The sequence below is a fragment of the Falco naumanni genome, chromosome 8, assembly GCF_017639655.2.
Source record: "Falco naumanni isolate bFalNau1 chromosome 8, bFalNau1.pat, whole genome shotgun sequence".
Taxonomy (NCBI): domain Eukaryota; kingdom Metazoa; phylum Chordata; class Aves; order Falconiformes; family Falconidae; genus Falco; species Falco naumanni.
In genome coordinates, this window is record NC_054061.1 from 524,968 (window position 1) to 543,881 (window position 18,914).

Below are 18,914 nucleotides of genomic sequence, written 5' to 3' on the forward strand. Positions count from 1 at the left end.
GGCATTCTTCTCTGCCTTTTTATTAAAATCTCATTACGAAGTATAACAGGCGAGCAGAGAGTTTGGCATTGGGTTCCTTTTCTGACCTAATTGTTTAGGATATCTTTTTAAAGATTGGTTTTCAATTTACATATGTACACAAATAAAATGCATGCAAATTAATAGCCTCATTGATTTGGTTTGGTTGTGGTTTTTTGGTTTTGTTTTGTGTGTGCAAAGGATTAGACCCACACATGTGCTCTGTCTCTCCCTCTGTGGTCCTAAGAGGAACAGCAGGCTTCTGAAAGAATATTTTATTTCTGGGCTAAGTTTAGAATTTATGTTGCTGCTCTGTACAAACACACTCCTAAGATAAACACAGGCATGGTGCAAGATGGATGTACAGTTTTCTCCTGTCCACTCCAGAGGTTCCTGGTGTGAACGTGAAACACTGTATCCCTGGCAGGCTTTTTTAGCAATGCTTTGTCTTGCAACACAAGAGCCCAGTTCTTTGGATAGCTGCTTTCATGTCTCAGCCAAAAAGATCAGGAAAGCCAGATTCACCAGGTTCAGCTAAAGGAAGGTGACTTTGGCCCTTCTACCTTGTTCTACCTTATCTAAATAAGTGAAAAAAACTAAACAACGCACCCTACAAAAAAGCCAAGTTTAAAATGAAGGTGCCAATGACAACCTCTGTTGCCTGGTGTGAAAGTCCTAAAATTTGTAGTTCCCAGCACAGGTCTGTCTGCTGCAATCTATGGCAATAAATGTGGCATTGCCTTGGCAACATTTTTTATACTTTGATTAAGGAGCAACTGATGCGATATTTCAGGAGACGGGGGGAAAAAAAAGGTTTGATACCGAGAAAAACATTCTGGCTGTTCTGTATTGTCCTTGAGGACTTTACTGTGTGCCGTCACTAACTGCTTAGCAACAGATTGATAGTGGCGTGCAAATCAATCTTTTCAGAGCAGAAAGCACAGTATACAATGCTGCATGTTCCAATTCAAAAGATACTATTGGGAAGCTATATGAACATCAATTATGGTTTTTTAGATATAGTTAATTATAGCAGGGAGAACTCTGATCACAAATCAGCTTTCCTTACTCCCCCTTCTGCCTTTTAAAAATCACAAGAGAATTACTATAGATTAGCAAATTAGAAATCGCAAAAATGTAATTAGCCAAAATTAAGACGGGTTGGCAAGCACTGTTTCTAAATGGACTTGTGCCAGAAAAGTGAAAGAAAATAAAACTAGCATCCTTTAAAAAGTTTTAAGTTTAGTTGTCATTATTTTGCTGTTTGGTTTTTGATTTGGTTTTGCTTGGTTTGGGATTTTTTTTTTTTTTAATATGAAGTACTATTTTTTAAACAGGGTTCTATTTCCAAAATGCGTGCAGACAGCAAAATAGAAAAAAAATGGACAATTCGAGTAATGTGGAATGGAGAGAATTTAGGGGGAATAAAACCATCAAAGCAACACGTGTCCGTGAGGAGCTAGAGAACAAGAAGGGGCTATGCAGGCACCACAACCTTTGACCTACTAAGGGATGAGGATTTGAAGCAGACGTTAACTCTACCCAAGGGAAGTCATGTGCATCCACCTAACTGGACTCCTTCAACTTTTATCCTCACTTTGGCTTCTGTGACAGCAGCCAACACAGCGCGGGGCTGAGCATGGTGGAGGCAGCACACACCGCCCGGCTCTGCGCTGCCAGCATCCTCCTCCACCCCCCACGCCTCGACAGCGTGGCCGGCCACCCCAGCGGGGTACCAGTGCTGGGGTAACCTTAGCTGGGCTCTCCTTCCCAAAGCTCGCTGCTTCCTCCACCCCTGGGACTCCCAGACTGCCCTAGCAGCATCCCGACCCCCCAGAGCCTGGCATGGCAAACCCCTCTGGTCCCTCCCGGTGCAACCCTTCACTGGTAGCAGCATGAGGATTTCCCCCCCCCCCCCGCCCCAGGTTCCCCAGCCCACAGCTGAGCCCTCCTCAGCTGAAACCAAAGCGAGGGGTGCAGCAGGAGCGTTCCCCGTGCCCGTCCGCCCCTCACCCCCACACTACTGGCCAGTCCCTCCTCACGGGTGCCTTGGCTTGCATGGGAAACCCAGCAAGGATATTTCCATCAGCTCAGCCAGCACCTTCCAGCCCCTGCCTGCTGCTGACCCTGAGCTGGTGGCTGCTGTTGAGATGGATGCTGGGACTGCAGGCAGGAGGAGAGCTGCTCACACATTTAGACACAGAAGCTTCCACGTGCTTCCTTGCTCTATGTCAGCATTTATCGTAAAATGTAGATACTCAAAATTGCAGGAGAGTAGCACATGAGTGAAGTGAGTCCATGTCCTAAAAGCATACCTGATGAGCTCCTTTTTGGTGGTTGGGCAGATCAGTATTTTGGGTGCTTTACACCAGCTCATTCAATGAAAGACCTGTTTTCCAGCTGATGAGCTGCTACAGGAAGAGAAAGGCTCATTCTTCCTTCCTCAGGGAAACTGCAGTATTACAAAAAACAAAACAGTGGCTCAGAGACATACTTCTGCCTTCAGTTGTGTGCTTCTGGCTGCAGCATGCCATTGTAATTTAAGTGTTGAAAGCAAGGTTGAGAAGGGAAGGCAGGAGAGAGCCAGGGCACGGGCTCGCTGCCTCTTGTGGTCCCAGTGTGGGATGCTCTGTGGGGCTGATCGCTGCAGCCCAACAGTGCCCACAGCTCAATGTACAGCTGCCCCAGAGAGGGAATGCAGTGCACTGAGCTTATTTCCAGGGCACTCTAAATAATGAGAATTTACCTCCTGTAGGACAGGATAGCAGTGATGCCTAGCCAAAAGGCTGCAATTTCAAAAAAGTCTAAGTGCCTCAATGTCCACTGAGAACAGAGCCACTAAAGTTTTTAAGAGCCTTGGTAAATCTTATCTAAAAGCCAGATTGAGGTGCATAAAGTCTCTTCAGGGCATGGGTGCACAGGAGAAATGCAGTTCCTCATGCGGTTTCCAGAATGAGATTTTTCTACAAGTGCATCTTATAGCACAACTTACCTACACAGGAAGGCGTTACACCTTTAATACGTGCTCCCTTTATGTATGATGCATTTACTACTTAGCACTTGATATACGTCTCTCCATACTACTTCCATGGTTTTGTTAGAAGTCTGGCAGACAATTTGAATCTGTTTGAGGACTGGTTCACCTACTTTTCTACCAACAAGGAAAGCTTTTCTCTCCGTGTGAATTTTATTTTAATTTTTTAATAAGGAAATCTTAAAATAACAATTTTAGCGGTAGCTCGAGTATCTAGATGCTATTATCATTGCTGGAAGTGCAGGACAGACATACTAGGAGTCAGAGAGAGCTTCATGGTGGTGCTGCTGAATATTGTCCCCAAGTGAGATCAGCCTGAGCCAAATCTTGCTTTGCAAATATATACTGCACCTCCATAAACCTACCAGCAGTTTAAAATAGAAAACGACGACATTTGCATGTAATAAAAGGGATACAGTCAGGCTCCTAACTGATTTGGGCACTTGACTAAATTTCTTGCAGTTGCAAAAGTATTCTGGAAATCAGGCCACCTAACAGACAGGGATTTCTGATCTGTCTTGCTTTTGATTGAGTGAAAATGATGGAAGTGGCATTTTGACACTTTGAAGTCTTAGCCAGTACTTAAAGAATTCAACATCTTGTGAATTTACAAATAAACCCCCATGACTTCTTAATTACTGGAGGTTTTATCTGTTGGTTCAAATTCTGGCTGATTAATAGTTTGTCTGAAAGAACAAAACAATTAGAAGTTACAGTGCATTAACATAAAGGAATCTCACTTGTGAATGTATATTCAAAGGGAATTCAATTTTTCTCTTGGAGTTTGTCCTGGTTTATAACCTTGAAATTGAGAATTGTCTTCCCTTTCCTGACTGCATCTTATCAAATATGATTTCATATCTCTGTAGCTTTCTACAATCCCTCACCTATATTTCTTTAAATTGTGCTAATTGAATATAAAGTTAGTCCCCAGTGGGGACTAAGTAGAAGCCAAGTAATTTAATGGTCAGACAATTAACAGCTCTGCATTAACTAGAGCTTCTGAACAACAAATGTTTTTAGTAAAGCAGGCAGACTGTCATGCTGGCCATGCTTTTCCTTGCCTTAAGAAGAAGTGAGAATCACAGTTCAGTGTTATTAGTGAAAAAAAATTCCAGTTTCACTGCCATGGCATGATTAAATGTAGGGTTTTTTGGTTTTTGTTTTTGTTTTTTTTATTATTATTATTATTATTTTTTTATTATTTTATTTTTTTTTCCCCAGACAGAAGCAGCTTTCTGGGCTTCCTCGGCTGGATTTTCTCTTAGTAACATCTTGCTCAATTTTTGCATCTGATAACCATATCTGTGCCATTTTGAAGTATTTTCATTGCAGACTGGGCAAAGTATCATGCCTTCTGTAGCCCGAAAATGTTTGGTCACATCACATTATTAATTCAAATCAGCTTTTGAACGGAAGTTTCCATCTATACTGAACATTTTGGAGCCGTAGAAATGTCAGCATTTTTAAAAACAGAAGACATCCCACTCAGATGCAAATATAACAGCATAGCTGCACCTCATGTGGGTATACAAACCCACTTCTAAAACATAAAACAAGCTCTCCTGGAGAGGTGATTACTAATAGTTGCTTCTACAGCAGAGGCTCACTTACATCTCTCAGGGTCCATGACTTTTTATACCCTCCATTAATTTAACTACACTAGTAGAAATCCAGTATGAGCTTCAACTTCAGAACAGATCTCCACAGAGGACAGAATTATTTGTTTAACCTTTTCCCAAAGAGTTTCCTCATTTTAGGCATGACTTCACAACACTGTCTTTTAGGATAATATCCTCTTCTTTATATATATCTAAATACCCTTGTATATAGATACGTTACAGCAAAATAATATTTCCTAGAATAAGTTACAACTCTATTTACCATAGGTTAGACTTTTTGCAGCTCACGATCTGCCATCCCAGAATACTCCAGGTGGGTCCAGCCTGGCTGTGAAATAACCCAACCCAGAAATGCCCTGTGAGCTGCTACCGATTGCACCGCGCCTGACCAGCTGCAAGGCTCACCTTTCCAATACTCCCAAGCATTTTGACTTTCCTTGCGTTACTAGTTTCATTTATTTGGAAGTGATGAAGTTAAGACATGCACTCAAGATCCTGCAGGGTGAAAGTCTTCCTCCTTAAAGAGAGTTATCTGAGGTGAGTTACACAGCCACCTCCCCACCTGCTCCACAGGATCATCAAAATCCCTTCCCCTCCTCCCACAGTATCAAAAATACCTTCAAAAATTCCTTTCCAGTGTAAAGATCCAGCAAGAGAGTGGGTAAACCTTTAATACAGTCTTCTCTGATAGAACAGACAAATCACCATTATAACTCTTAAGTTGTGGAACACACAGACAATGAAAACAAAACATACTGAGAGTCCATTCATGAAACATATGTATTCTTTGAAGTCTCATTCACTGCATTATGTCTTAACCAGGAATGAAGGTATATTTAGTATATTTGCTCTGGTTTTATCACTACTGATGCCCCTGTTTCTACTTGTCTTTGATGGTTTGGCCTTTCTGATGGGTGTTTAGCACAGCTTTTTTCTCTACGGGGGGAAGGCACAGTCATAGTAGAGCCTGGCAGGCCAGAAAGCTTTCTGAATTTGCAAGGGTTGTACAAATAGTGATAGTAGGCATCTAATAGTATCATCAAAGTGAGAGCTGAAAACACACCCTCCCTTCGAGATGCACAAGAAGTCGTTTGGACAAGATCTTAACTGTCTTAAAGCCAGAAGAAGAAAATGACTCGTGCTGTTTTACTCACAAAAAAAAATACTCTATTATATTCTTTATATTCATTATGCCTTGAGAGATACTATAATTACAGATAGCAAAATTATAATTAACAATGGCTAATTAGGAGGGGCAACCAAAACGGAACAGAGCTGCCACCTCAGTTATTTTGCTCTCAGAGTCCACACACCTCTTTGCAGTGACCCAGGAGCAGGATCACCTTCAGTACAGCTGGTCTTCACTCCTGGCATTTCTGGGCGAACACGACATGGCCCGAAAGAGCAGCACACCCTGCCCCAGCACCTCAGAGGTGTCCGGCACAGCTGCCTACTGGTGAAGGTTGGGTGACACCACAGAACGCAGGGATGATTTTTCCATAGCCTTATATAGACTTAAATCTAAGTATGAAGTCGTATTTCTTAGGTACATACAGTTAGGCAAACCTTTCCTCATCCACGATGCTCAACCAGGCTGAAGGGCAGAGTGGTGATCCTCCTCCTCTTATGCTGCTGACTGGCACAGGCGGATGATGTGCCTGCCCAGGGAGAGCAATATAAGCACAGTGCCCTACACAGCCTTCAGCCTTGATGTTTACATTCAGATTCTACTACCCTATAGAAGGAACAAGATACATTTCAGCTGCTAAGGCAGATCTGGCATTTAACTACAACCATTCTTTAACTGGCTTAACACTTTCAGTTCATAATTAAGCAGTATGGTAGGGAGTGGACTTTAAGCTCGTAATTGTGCATGTTCACATGAGGGGAAATCATTGAAGCACAAGTAAAACAGGCTTTTCCTTATAAAAAAACCTCAACAACTATTTCTTGATGACATGAAGCTCTGACACAATCAGAACATGTATTTGCTGAATGCATTTCTTTTCTAAAAAATTATTCATCAGCAGCTTTTGAAGATTTCTTATCTGACCAGTTACAAGGAGCCATTCTTTTATCCTGGGAAAGGCATTTCTCATTTCTGTAGATGTAATAAGAGCATCCCTTACTGCTGGAGAGCAAATGATTTCCCTGCCAGTCACCACCTGCAGACCCTCCCGGCGGCAGCAGCCCTGGTCCCGCTGCCTGGAAGCACCTACCACCGTACCTACACCTCTGCACACCACAGTGGCAGTCTTCAAGAATGAGGACCAAACCTTTCACCCTGAGCTGTAGCACCCAGAGCCAGCCCCTCCCCGACCTTCTGTTTAAGTCCACCCCCCCACCCCCTACCCCCCCCAGCTCCCAGCTGCAACCCAGGATTGCCTGGGGCTGGCTCGCTTCAGGCTGCACCATTGCCCCCCCCAACACAAACCTAGTTTTACTCAGACAGCTTTCTGTGTTGTTAACTGGTTAAGGACAGGTTACCCTCACCGATTCTTGGAAATTCAGCACCACCACCCCCCCCCACCCCCCCCCCCCCCCCCCCAAGAAAACCATGCTCCTATGCAAACCATGCTCCTATGCAGCATCATGATGCTTCTGACATAAGTGCCTAATTGATCCTGAACCAAAACCATCTTCACACTGCACAAGTCAGCACTTTCTAAAAATAAACATCCAATATGATTCCTGCATTTATTCTCTTCTCCCTTTCCCAGATTTACTGCCACATGTAACACCCTTAAATACCTTTAAAATTTAAAATTAGAGACTTCCAGCAAATATTCTATATGAAACATAAATGCATTTCTTAGCTGCTTTGTAGGTCTGCTGCTAACTGGAAAGAGATAGTATTAGAAATCTCCTTAGTATCTTGACTGCAAATAAACACCATCAAACACAAGCTCAAGATATTTTTTCTCTATAGAATGTGTATAAAAAAGGTGAATCTTGAATTTAGTGAGGGGAAGTGGGGAAGTAAGGGGGAGGTCAGCCTGTTCTAACTTCATATTACGAGAGTAGTATAATTACCAGAATTTGTCGGCAATGATCCAGTGATAGCTTTGGACAGCTTTGAGCAAGACTGGGCAGACTGACCTCTCCCAGTCCCTTCTAACTCGTATTTCCATGCTGATTTGCCAGCAGCCGTGCTGAAGTGCTAAGAGCAGGTCTAGCATGCAGGCACCACACAGGCACCCTACCAGAGAGGGACCGCCACCAGCAGATGTGTCAAGGCTGGAAAACGGGCATTTGCCTTAAGTAAAAGCAGTGGGGTTTTAGGAAATTGTAAGAAATGTCTTATTGTTCTATAAACACTTCATAGGTCAGCTTCCATCTTATGGTAGAGTCATCAATATTCTCTGCTCTCTAGTCTTCTGACTCTGTTCTGGCTCCTGATGGTAGGAGCTTTGTTTCTCATGATTTTTGTTCTGCTGGCAGCAAGTGCCATTTATAACTCAGACAGACTGTTTCCATTTTTACTTAGACCAAACTCCACTAGTTTCTGCAGAGAAATCCCTGAACTACTTAGGGAAGAGGAAAACTGAGCATTTCTAACTCTGTATATATGAACTTACATCACCTGAGGATTTGACCCCTGTTTTTCTTTTCATCCCCTGTGTTTAAGGATGGAAGTTAAACTCTTGAGTTTTACTGAGATATTTATCCATTTTCTCCATTGCTTCATCTTTTTTGGTGGTGTAAAATGCACATCTGAAGAATAAGAAAAGGCAAATGGAATGAGCTTAGTGTGAATGTAGGAGGTGATAAATGAGCATATAATCAATTTTGCAGAAGGAAGAAAACTGATCTGATGTAATGCTATGTACAGAATCATGTAATGCAGCTTCCTCATTTAAACCATGCAAATACCACTCCCGCCATTGCTCTGCCTAATGGACCCCTCACCCTGGTATCTCAGAGTGCAGAAGAGCATCCACTGTCAGTGGAAGCAAAAGCGATGCTCATGTTGAGAGCCATGCAATAGAACACATTGAGGTCTGACCTAAATTTGTAACTTCCTCCAGCACTCCTGCTGCAGGCTGCCAAAATCACAGAGCATCAGCAGTGTGGTTAACACCAGTTACATCTGCATTTCATTCTCACTGAATCCTGCATGGGGACTATCTGACTCCTAAACCTTCCTTTGAAGCTGTAGCCTCATGATTTCGTAAGAGTGGCGGAAAAGAATAGTTTCACTCACTTGAAAATTAATAAAGATTTTGCATTATGTACTAACGATTATTTTAATCAGTGTGTTCCCAATATCTGAAAAACAGCTCCTGACATACACTGTCTGAAGAAACAGGTGAATTAAGGAGAAAATAGTTGCAGCATCCTCATGAACATACCAGCACGTTGCCTTAAATTGTAACGGTACAGAAATTAGAGTGCAGTAAGTATAATCTCAAGGCTCTTACAAAGTTCAAAGTGTAGAAAAAAACTCGGTCCTGCCACCAAAATGCATTAAAAATGACTGTAGAGAAGCAGAGCTGGTGGGTGGGGTGTGGGAGCTGAGCCCTTTGCTGCTTCTGGAAAATGCCAGCCTGTGCCCCTGGAGACCCGGAGGATATGCTGAATTTTTGGGGAACCCTGTTGCTGTCCTAACCCCTCCTCGTTCCTCCAGGCTGTCTCCCAGGAGGGCACGCTCTGGGCTGACCCATGCCCCAGTGAGGGCATGCTGGGGGTGGTGTGCTCTAAATTAGTATTTTGACCCAGGCACTTCCCATGGCAATGCCAGGGCGCAGGGTGAGGCTGCCGGGGGGCAGGCAGCGGCGGCAGAGCGGGTGTGCTTGCAGGGACAGCGAGGGGGGGGGGGCTCTTAACACGGAAAGAAGGGATTTGGGGAAATGAACCTGAGGGCTTTCCACAGACCTTTATAATTGTTTACTGCCTAAAAAAATGAGTGAAATAAGATCTGAAATCTTACATTCAGAGGAAATCATAGCAAGTACCAGTTATCCATGGAACTGGATTTGCTCCATTTTTCATTCCATGGCTTTGGATCTCCCTGTTCAAGGATCCACAGATTGATCAATTCTTCTAAAAATGTTATATCTATATTTCAATTTATATGGTAAGACATAATTTTACATTACATTATTTGTTTGTGTAGCTGCTGGTCCAGACAAAATAGCATACGATTGTTTGCTGCATGGAGCGGAAAAAAAAAAAAAAAAAAAAAGAGAGAGAAAAAAAGAAAAAACCAAAAACTTTGCAGGTCCTATTTTTAACTCATGGTCAGCAAAGAGATCCCAGGGAGACTGCAGGGAGCAACTGTCTTTGCATTTCGACACGTAGTCAAGGCAGAGAGAAAAAGCTGCCACGCTGGTATGAGGTTTCAGGGAAGACAGACCCCGTGGTGCCACATCCCCCATGCGATGGCGAGCGCCAGCCCTACCCAGGGTGCCTACCCTGGCCATCCCAACGCTTCAGGGCTGCTGCCCCAGCCATCCAGGTGGCCCAAGCCCTGGGGCAGATGAGATGGAGCTGCTCCTGGCCACTGCCCCCACTGCGGTGGCAGCTGGAGAGGTAGCCAGAGCCCTGGTCCTGCCCAGAGAAGCCTGGACCTTGCGGACATTTTGGCTGACAGAGCAGCATAGGTTAGTCAGGATGATCAAGGGTTTCCCATTCTGGGTTTGGTCTGGTCCTGAAGTCTAGCTAGGCCTTGACTTAAGTCTGAGCTTTTGAACTGGAAGGAAGACTTTGTGTTTGAATGCTGGTGTTGCCTGATGTACTGTTTAATCAACACAGCACCTCCTCACCTGCTGAATGCAGAACCATACCAGTGAGCTGAGTGTGCGTGAACTTTGAAACAAAACCTAGGCTTTCTCTCCAAATCTCTTCTCTCTTACAAAGAAGAGTAATGGAAGCGCAGGTCTCCATGGCTCTCACAGATCAGTGGCAGTAGCTTTCATTATCAGAACGACCACATGTCTTGCATGGAAATAAGGTGATAGGGAATGAAAAATAAGTGAAAATATATAATTTTTTTTAAGGGACATTTTTAGGTGGACTCATTTCCTTTTGCATGGTATTAATCTTTGAATCTTTCTGTTGCTACTCTCCTTCCACTTCTCTTTACAACACAGTTATTTAAACCTTCAGTTTATGGGTAAAATCTCTATGCAAAATTTTGAATAAATATTAATGCATCATTAAATATCAATTAACAAATGTTTTCCACCTATCCTTGCTATTAACTTCCACTCAAAGTTAGCTCTTACCATCTCTACGTAAGCAGTATTTTGCATGCCAACAACACAGAGTCAGACAGGGAACTATATTTCTGCTGCTCCATTTGCAGTTGGACTGGGCATAATGCATTCTATAGAGTAAAAATAACAATCAAGAGCCCAAGCACTGAAAGGCTCCTGGAGACTGTACTCACTCACTCAATATTTCAGTTGAGAATATTTCTTGAAGAAACACCCTGAATCTATATCCTTCTGTCTGCGCAGACAGAAAAAGATTTCCTTCAAATGGCATCATAGTGAACCATTCAGATATTTCTGTGCCTCGGCAAGCCATTTGCTACAGAGAAAATACAGCATTTGCAGCCAAAGTCTATGAATTTTCCCCTAACTGAAAGAGAAACTAACTTACTGTTGGCAAGCTGTGACACTTCCAGCTCACCCAGGAGAGATAATTTTAGCCCTCAGTGGGTCTGAGGACACAGCTCTGTTGACCCTGGTACCACAGGCACTCTATGGCAATGACTCTGCACAGATTTAATGGCACGTTTTCATTGCCCCTGTAACAGAAAACTTCTTTGATTACTGTTTGGCCACAAAAACTGTTTCAAGAATTTTATTCTTAGAAACTATGCTCCCAAGGTTTATGTTAAAGTATCTGCTCTGTTTGCATGCTGCCTTGCAACTGACAATCTATCAAGGGCAGCTAAGAAAATTCTGTATAAACTACAACAAGCCTTATGCCAACAATAATTGCTGTCTTTACAAATATGGGCAAAATAACATTGCCATTAATTCTGAGAGATGCATACTTTGCGCTTCTTTCTGAGAGATGTGCCTTGAAGTTTTTTCTGTTACACTGTTGTTTTTGTTATTTAGGCTAACAGTGCAAGACGAGACATTTGCGGTAATCCCCTTATTTGTACTCTAGGGGTACAATGCAGCTGCATGAAAACACTCAGATATTTTTTTTTTTTTCTTTCTGATTTTGGGTCAATTTTTGTTACAAGATGAAGGGTCTTCAGGCTGAATTCTGCATTAATATAATATTTATATGAACAGTGACATTTCATAGTGTTGACTCTGTAAAGGTTTTTACTATTTTATTCACTTAGCTTTCCTTCTACCCTCCATATAATGGAGAAAATAAAGGATGTCCTTTAAGATAAATTATGGATAGTTACTGTTCCTGTTCCAAACACTTAATTTTCTGAGCAGCCAGTGACTAATGCTTTAGTTACACTGTTGACAACTATTAGATTGACACTACTACAGGAATTTATTCTGGGCATACAATAATGGCTTGCAGGGTGTCCTTCCTCTTGTACTATCCCGTACTTCAGCAACTGTTTTCACTTCTGATCTAATTAATTACATTCAAATGTAATTGGATGTACTCAAGGGGAACTCAAAGACTGTATTTGTAATTTTATGTTATTTGACCTTCTAGGGATATTAAACGTGGAGCCGGTTGTCTTTACCTGCTATGGAGGTCTTCTCACATGCTGTAGCTGGTATTTCACTCTTGGTTTTTAAAAGAATTTACCCATGAGGAATAATTCCAGCCTGAGGATTGATAGGCATTAGTTATTTTTAATGAGATGAAACTGTATCTATATTTGCTTTCTTGCCCTTGGTATTCAATATTTTTTAATTTTATTTTGTAGCAAACTGGGGTGAGTTTACATGGACACAGCTTTCTCAAACTGTATTTCCTGAAGGGATGTTTTTAGCCTTGACCAGGGAAGCCCATTCCTGTGGTGACCCAAAGGAAATTAAGTACGATATGAAGACAGTGGAGCCTTGTTGAGCTCTCCCCAGTGTATGGTTATTGAGGCCAAAGCACACTTCAGCCTCAGCAGCAGCTCAGGTAACTCTAACATTTATTTCCAGTACATATAATTTAGCATCTGTGGACTGGAGAAATGTGGAAAAGTATGTGATGAAACCCAAATGAAAACAGCAGTTTCCTCTGAATCAGAGTGGCAGAACAAAAAGGCTTCTGAAGTGTAAGAAAGAATGAAGTTGTAGGTGTGGGGAAAAAGCAGCAGTGACCTGTATATGCTCTAAAATGAAACAACCCAGTACACGTACATGTTTGGTGGAGGGGTTATTTAACAGGGCTAAGAATTTTAAACAAACCCTTTTAGCAAAACTGAGTTACCGCAGACATGGAGTACTGGAGGTCAGCGACGTTTATACCTGGTATTCCTACCCTTCACTCTCCCACAGCTCAGCTGTGTTCAAGTAATAACATCGTCTGCAAAGAAAGTGCACAACAGAGCTTGCTCTGTTGTTCTTCTGTCCTTTGGAGACATCAGATGATGCCCTTGTCACTAGAGAGGGCTGGAGAAGGGACATTAGCAAAATCTGGTGAAGGAAATGGTGGTGTCAATTCTGATGAGAGGGAGAGGAGCAACCAACCCCCAAAGCACCAGATAGAACATATGTGATGGACAAGAAGTGGTAAAAAAGTAAAATCCAGCAGTTTTGTGTATCTGGTATCTCTGTTTGTCTGAACTAAGAGATTATTTTCTGGTAAGGCTACTTCAGACAAAGGAACGAGACCTAGTGGTGTATTTTGAAAGTTTAGCATAATTGGAAACGATTTAAAGGGGCTTGTAATTTTCCCTGCAGTGGTTAAGAGTCTACTTAGAGTACACTTCCCACATTAAAAAGCGTGCACGACGCACACGCTTTTATAATCTGAGATAGAAATGGACACATTAAGGTTAACTAAACTTTGAATGACTTCATTTGTTTTAAAATACTTAAAAGGTAAGCTGTGAATGTTGGAGTGTGCCTCATCTAACCAAGGGCCATGGGCAGCCAGGCTGAGAGCAGAAGAGCAAGATGAACCCAGAGAAGAGCCACCAGGCTCTTGTCAACAGCTCTTTAAGTGCTTTAATGAGCAGTGTTTAAATATTTTACAGATGCAATCACTTAACCATGAGGGATGAATGTTTGCTCTAGATCTCACAAAAAAGTCAACAGATTAGGACAAAAATCAGGTCCTCCTAATTCCATTGTCATCAGCCTCCTGGATCAAAGAAACCCCAACCTCATCTTCACACAAGTGTTTATGGACAAATGCCAGTGTCAGATGCTAATAGCTAACAAGCTAATCTCAATTAACTGCCTGAATGTTTCAAAACTGTATTGCATTTATGTCAGGGGTCAGGAGGCAGGGACCCAGCACACTGTCTTTGACAGTCTGACGTAAGGACACTTATGCTTTACCATTTTCTGAATTTTGATCTTTCTAAAAGATTTTATTAAAATTTGAGTTAAATACATTATTTGACCTCAACATTTTAATATTTTTCTTTATTTCAGTTGCTGGTTGATATCTAATTGAAGCAAACCAGTTCAAAATAGCTTTTTGCATATTTGAAAAAAAAAATCTCAAACCCTAAAAACCTCTCTAAAATAAACACAAGTCTCATTGGGGTTATCTGAAATTTTTATCCCATTTTCTTAAATTAAAATAGTTGCTAACTTAAGTTTCAAATCAGTTTTAGTCACTTGAACAGAAACTTCACACCTGAACTTGAACAGATATTCACGTATCTCCTTCATGTACTACAGCAGGGGTCCTCAAACTACAGCCCACAGGCCAGATACAGCCCCCCAGGGTCCTCAATCCAGCCCCCGGTATTTACAGACCCCCCTGCTCCCCCCCGCCGGGGGCTGGGGGGGAAAACCAAGCAGCCGCAGATGGCTGCCTGCCACTTCATCCGTGCCGGCCCCCTGGTTAAAAAGTTTGAGGACCCCTGAACTATAGAATAAACTCATCACAAAAATGAATTCAGGCGTGCCCATTTGTACTGGAGTGTGATAAGTAAAGATATTAAAGAGCAAGGAAAGAGCTTTCTCTCTTCAGTTTTTGAGTCTTTTCCTTGAAAAGAGAAAGCAGACATTTTTCAGCATATCAGTCAGCCTGGACACTTCATTAAAAACAAACCATGAAGCAATATAAATTTCAGGATAAATTATTATTGTTCAACCTGGCACAAATTCTAAACAGCTAATTGTGAATATGTATCTATCCTAAATAATTGTATTAATAGGCGCTTTTCACAAGTTTGAGGTGTGCGCAGCCTACATGATAGCAATGCATAATACAAAACAGAACATCTGGGAGACACGAATAAACTTGCTGGTCTACAATATATAAATAAACTTATTTTGGTTACGAAAGCTATTCTTTCCCTGTTCCTGGAGCCTTAGCCAAGGGTCTGTGCGGTCCATAACATTTTAAACTGGAAATCAATATATTTTAAGTAACCTGAAGATATTTTTCTGCCAAACCATGTAAGAGAGAGAAGTTGGCAGCTACTATTTTCAAAGGACTCAGCATCCAAGCTGGTTATCATGGCATTTTTTGCTGATCAGTAAACACAGTGTATTTTCTGTCATAGAGATGATTTGCAATTAAAGACTTATTAACAAAGCGCAATGATAACAAGAGGGATAAAATGCTAAGATGTGGAATTGCTTAATTATGTGAAATAGTTCTACCAAACCCAGGGCTCCACTGAACATTTTTTCCTCTAATGAACAATCAGTTCTCACTGAATTCTAATTAGCCTCAATAATGTTGATCTCACTCAAGTATTAGCGGCAGAAAATGCAAACTGAATGCTTCCATTAAATGACTGCCTTCAGGTACAACTGTGCTGTGCAAATCGTACAGCAAGCTGCAGAACATTGGTGTCCCAGGCAATCTTGGGAAATGACCGAGCATTATCTTCAGAGAACAGGATGCCACCTGCGATACACACAGTGATCTATTGTCACGTCTAGCATGTTGCCCAACCTACACCTTTCAAGCAGATTAAGTCTGTGAGCTTATCCAGACCTGTTTTAAAACGTACTTGATCTTGTAATAGGACTGAAGAATCTAACAAGAGGAGGCTTGTAGGAGATTTTCTTGTTTAATCAACATTGGAAATGCAAGAATTGGAAACTCAAGAACAGAGCCCCTTCAGCACCTTCCTTTTGCCAAGATTACAAAGTACTGAAGTACATGAAAATTAGAAGATGACAACGCTACTAATCTGCCAAGCCTGAACTGCTCCCCATCCCCAGTAATGAACAAGCAAATCAAACTATCACTCTTGAGCAAGTTCTGGTAATTTTCACATTACAGATGCCAGATCCCTCATCCTTCTCTCTGTGTCACATTCCTCCTTTGCTCAGGGAGATGAGTGCTAGCCTCGGTATTGCTGCTTATTCACTTCACTTTAGCATTTGCAGTAGCTGCACCCCGCTCAGCCACCATCCGATGCTCTTCACAGCCTCCATCCCTCCTCGGCACCGGGGACACCACGGTCCAGCACCGAGGCCCCGGGCTGCTGTGAAAGAGCGTGTTTTGCACACACACACATGCGCAAGCTCATAACTCGCACGTGCAAACATCTAGGCCAGCCTGGGCAAAATCAGCTGCTGGAAAGGAATTTTCTTCCTCTAAAGTATTTGTTATATTTAAGTCCCTAAATTCTCTTCACGCCTTTCTTAGAAAGCAAAAGCTTCCCCCGCTCCATTCTCCTGACATCTTCCTAGTGTCTCCCCACAAGGAAAGAAAATATCATGTTGTATTAAATAGGAGTGGAGATCTACAATGTGGGTTGCAAGCATAAGAGAGACAAGAAATAATTCATATGCTCCCATGTAATTCCAGCACTGTTTTAATCCTGAGAGTAGGAGGGGATCTAATTAATATTTCAACTGACAAAGTTCAATATATCTATCTGCAAAATACATAAGTGATTGGTTGTTAATGATGTTTGCAGTAATGAGCATTGAGATTTTAGCGATTTCCTGGTATTGAATATCCTCAGTATTCCAAGAAAGTTTTAATTTTGCAAAAACAGATTTGTTATTGCAACCATCTGAAATGGCACATAAGACAGCAGATGAAGTCCCTACGGACAAGAATATTTGTGGAAAGGGTTTTCTGCAAGTTACTGGGTTGGTCATCAGAGATATTAAATTTTAAACTGAAACAAAATCAGGTCCCATCCCTTTAACAAAATTCCTTCGGTCTCCAGTAACAGCATGAGTTGCTCCCTCATACTTCAAGCACTTGAACTGGAACAAAGCGCTCTCTCTTGATCTACTTTCTCCCACTCCTCCTTGCCAGCCTCTGCTTTTTTTAGTGTACTGAGGCATTAACCCCATGCAGATCTGCTGCTTTACATGTCCCAGAAGTGAAGAGAAATGAAGCACATGCTAAAAGAGTAATAAATGACAATTTGAGCAACAGTCTATGAGAGGGGTGGCTTTCTTTGTATTTTACAAAATAAGGAGGGGGGGAGACAACCCTCCCTGTAATAACTTCCTATGGGTCAGACCACATTAATGGAGCAGTGAGCGCTGGAAGTCCCCACAATATGTTAAGCCTTTAAGCAGAGATGGAAAATAGCTGTTTGTGTTTAATGTCAAACAGTTGGACATGCCCTCTGCAAAATACCAGCTTTGTTCTCCCCCATGCTGAACTGGCTCGCTCCAATTCTGAAATATTTTACCATAAAATATTTTTAGTTATGTAACCATACTAATGAGATCTAAATGAAAATAATTCTTCTCGAGGCCATTTCTGGTGTTCAGACAAAAGCACAAGACGAAGTCATGCCATTTCAAAGCCATACTATGGTTGAGGTCAGTTATTGGGGAAAGGTGCTCTCAGAGCATCTTTTCCTGTCTCTGAGGCTGTAGGAGACACGAGCCCATGCAGTGGTGCCATTAGCATCATGCCACGAACCCTGCACGAGAGCTGTCAGGATCTTGCTTTGGGTTCTTTACCTGAACAAGACAACAAAGCCAGAGCAATGGGCAGATCTGCCTCAGCTTGGACGGCAGCCCCGCTCAGAGCTGGGATTTCTTACTGCAGCGACTGGTCATGACCTCAGTTTCCTTCCATGTCAAGGATAATTTATTTAGATGGGTCAGTGCTCGTTTCTCTGCAGATCGTTGACGAAGGCTTTCAGACTTCAGACATAAACTCCTTCCTATTGCTTTGGCATTTCAATCCCATGTGCAATTTTCTTCCTTTCTGGGTTTTGTCCAAAACTCATAAATCAACATGCTTTAGCACTTAATCTGTGGATATCTTCTACAGCCTATTCACACTCTTGATTACCTCACCTTATCCAGGGTACAGCTCATCTCCCTTTCCAAACATCTTGCCTTATTTACCTTCCACGAGACGATCAACTTTCTCGGCTTTTCTTCTGTTTTAAGACTCAAGAGGTCTTTGCCATTCTCAGGTTTACTTTTGACAGCAACAGATACGGGAAACAGAAGAGCTCAGAGGACCCCAAACTTCTTTCGTACCTGGAACCATGGCATGAGCTCAGTCCCCTCCCCATATATACATACATATATGCACATATACATACACACACGTGTTCGTGTGAGTGTAAGTGAAACCACGTTAATTTCTGAAGTCTTTGGAAGTATACCTCTGTGTAACAAAAGACACTGACACAATAGCAATACATTAAATGCCTGATTCACGTACACACATACCTTTATTGCTTTGCTGCTCTGGTCCCTGGGACACCGTGGGGTACTGGTGGGGATGTTGCTGGCCTTGGCTTCAAACTTTCCCTGAGAAGTGAAGGACATCTAGGCTCTGCCCAGCAGATGAGGTTTCTGTGTCCAGCTCCTTTCCCATAGCTCTTGGCTGAGCATCATCCAGGAATCAGTGTCACTGAGGCAACTGCAAAACACATTGAAGTTCATAAGTCATGCAGCTAGTTTGAAAGAAAGTATCAGTTCACAAGGAGCATGGCAAAATCTGCATATTTTTATTTTGTATTTTAAAATACCAAATTTATACATCTATAAATATGTATCCTTCAGCACAATAACTGCATATGTATGACACCTTTGGTGGAATATTGAAGTGAAAAAGGAAACTCAACAAAATCAAACTAAAATGCCACAGAAGATGAAATGGCAAAGAGGAACTTGCCTTTTCTCCTGGCAAGTTTGTATGCAACTCCCAATGGTTTAAAAGTCTGTTTGACTCCTGTGAAC

General features: G+C 42.1%; 1 protein-coding gene across 2 annotated transcripts in view; it reads right to left on the reverse strand.

The window, feature by feature from the left end:
• The window catches only part of NR3C1 (nuclear receptor subfamily 3 group C member 1), a 229,927-nt gene that overhangs the window by 151,087 nt on the left and 59,926 nt on the right, over positions 1–18,914 (reverse strand). For both annotated transcript variants that reach the window (XM_040604260.1, XM_040604259.1), the window contains one exon: positions 18,402–18,594. The gene's annotated coding sequence lies outside the window, so the exon portion shown is untranslated. The remainder of the gene's footprint in view (positions 1–18,401; positions 18,595–18,914) is intronic.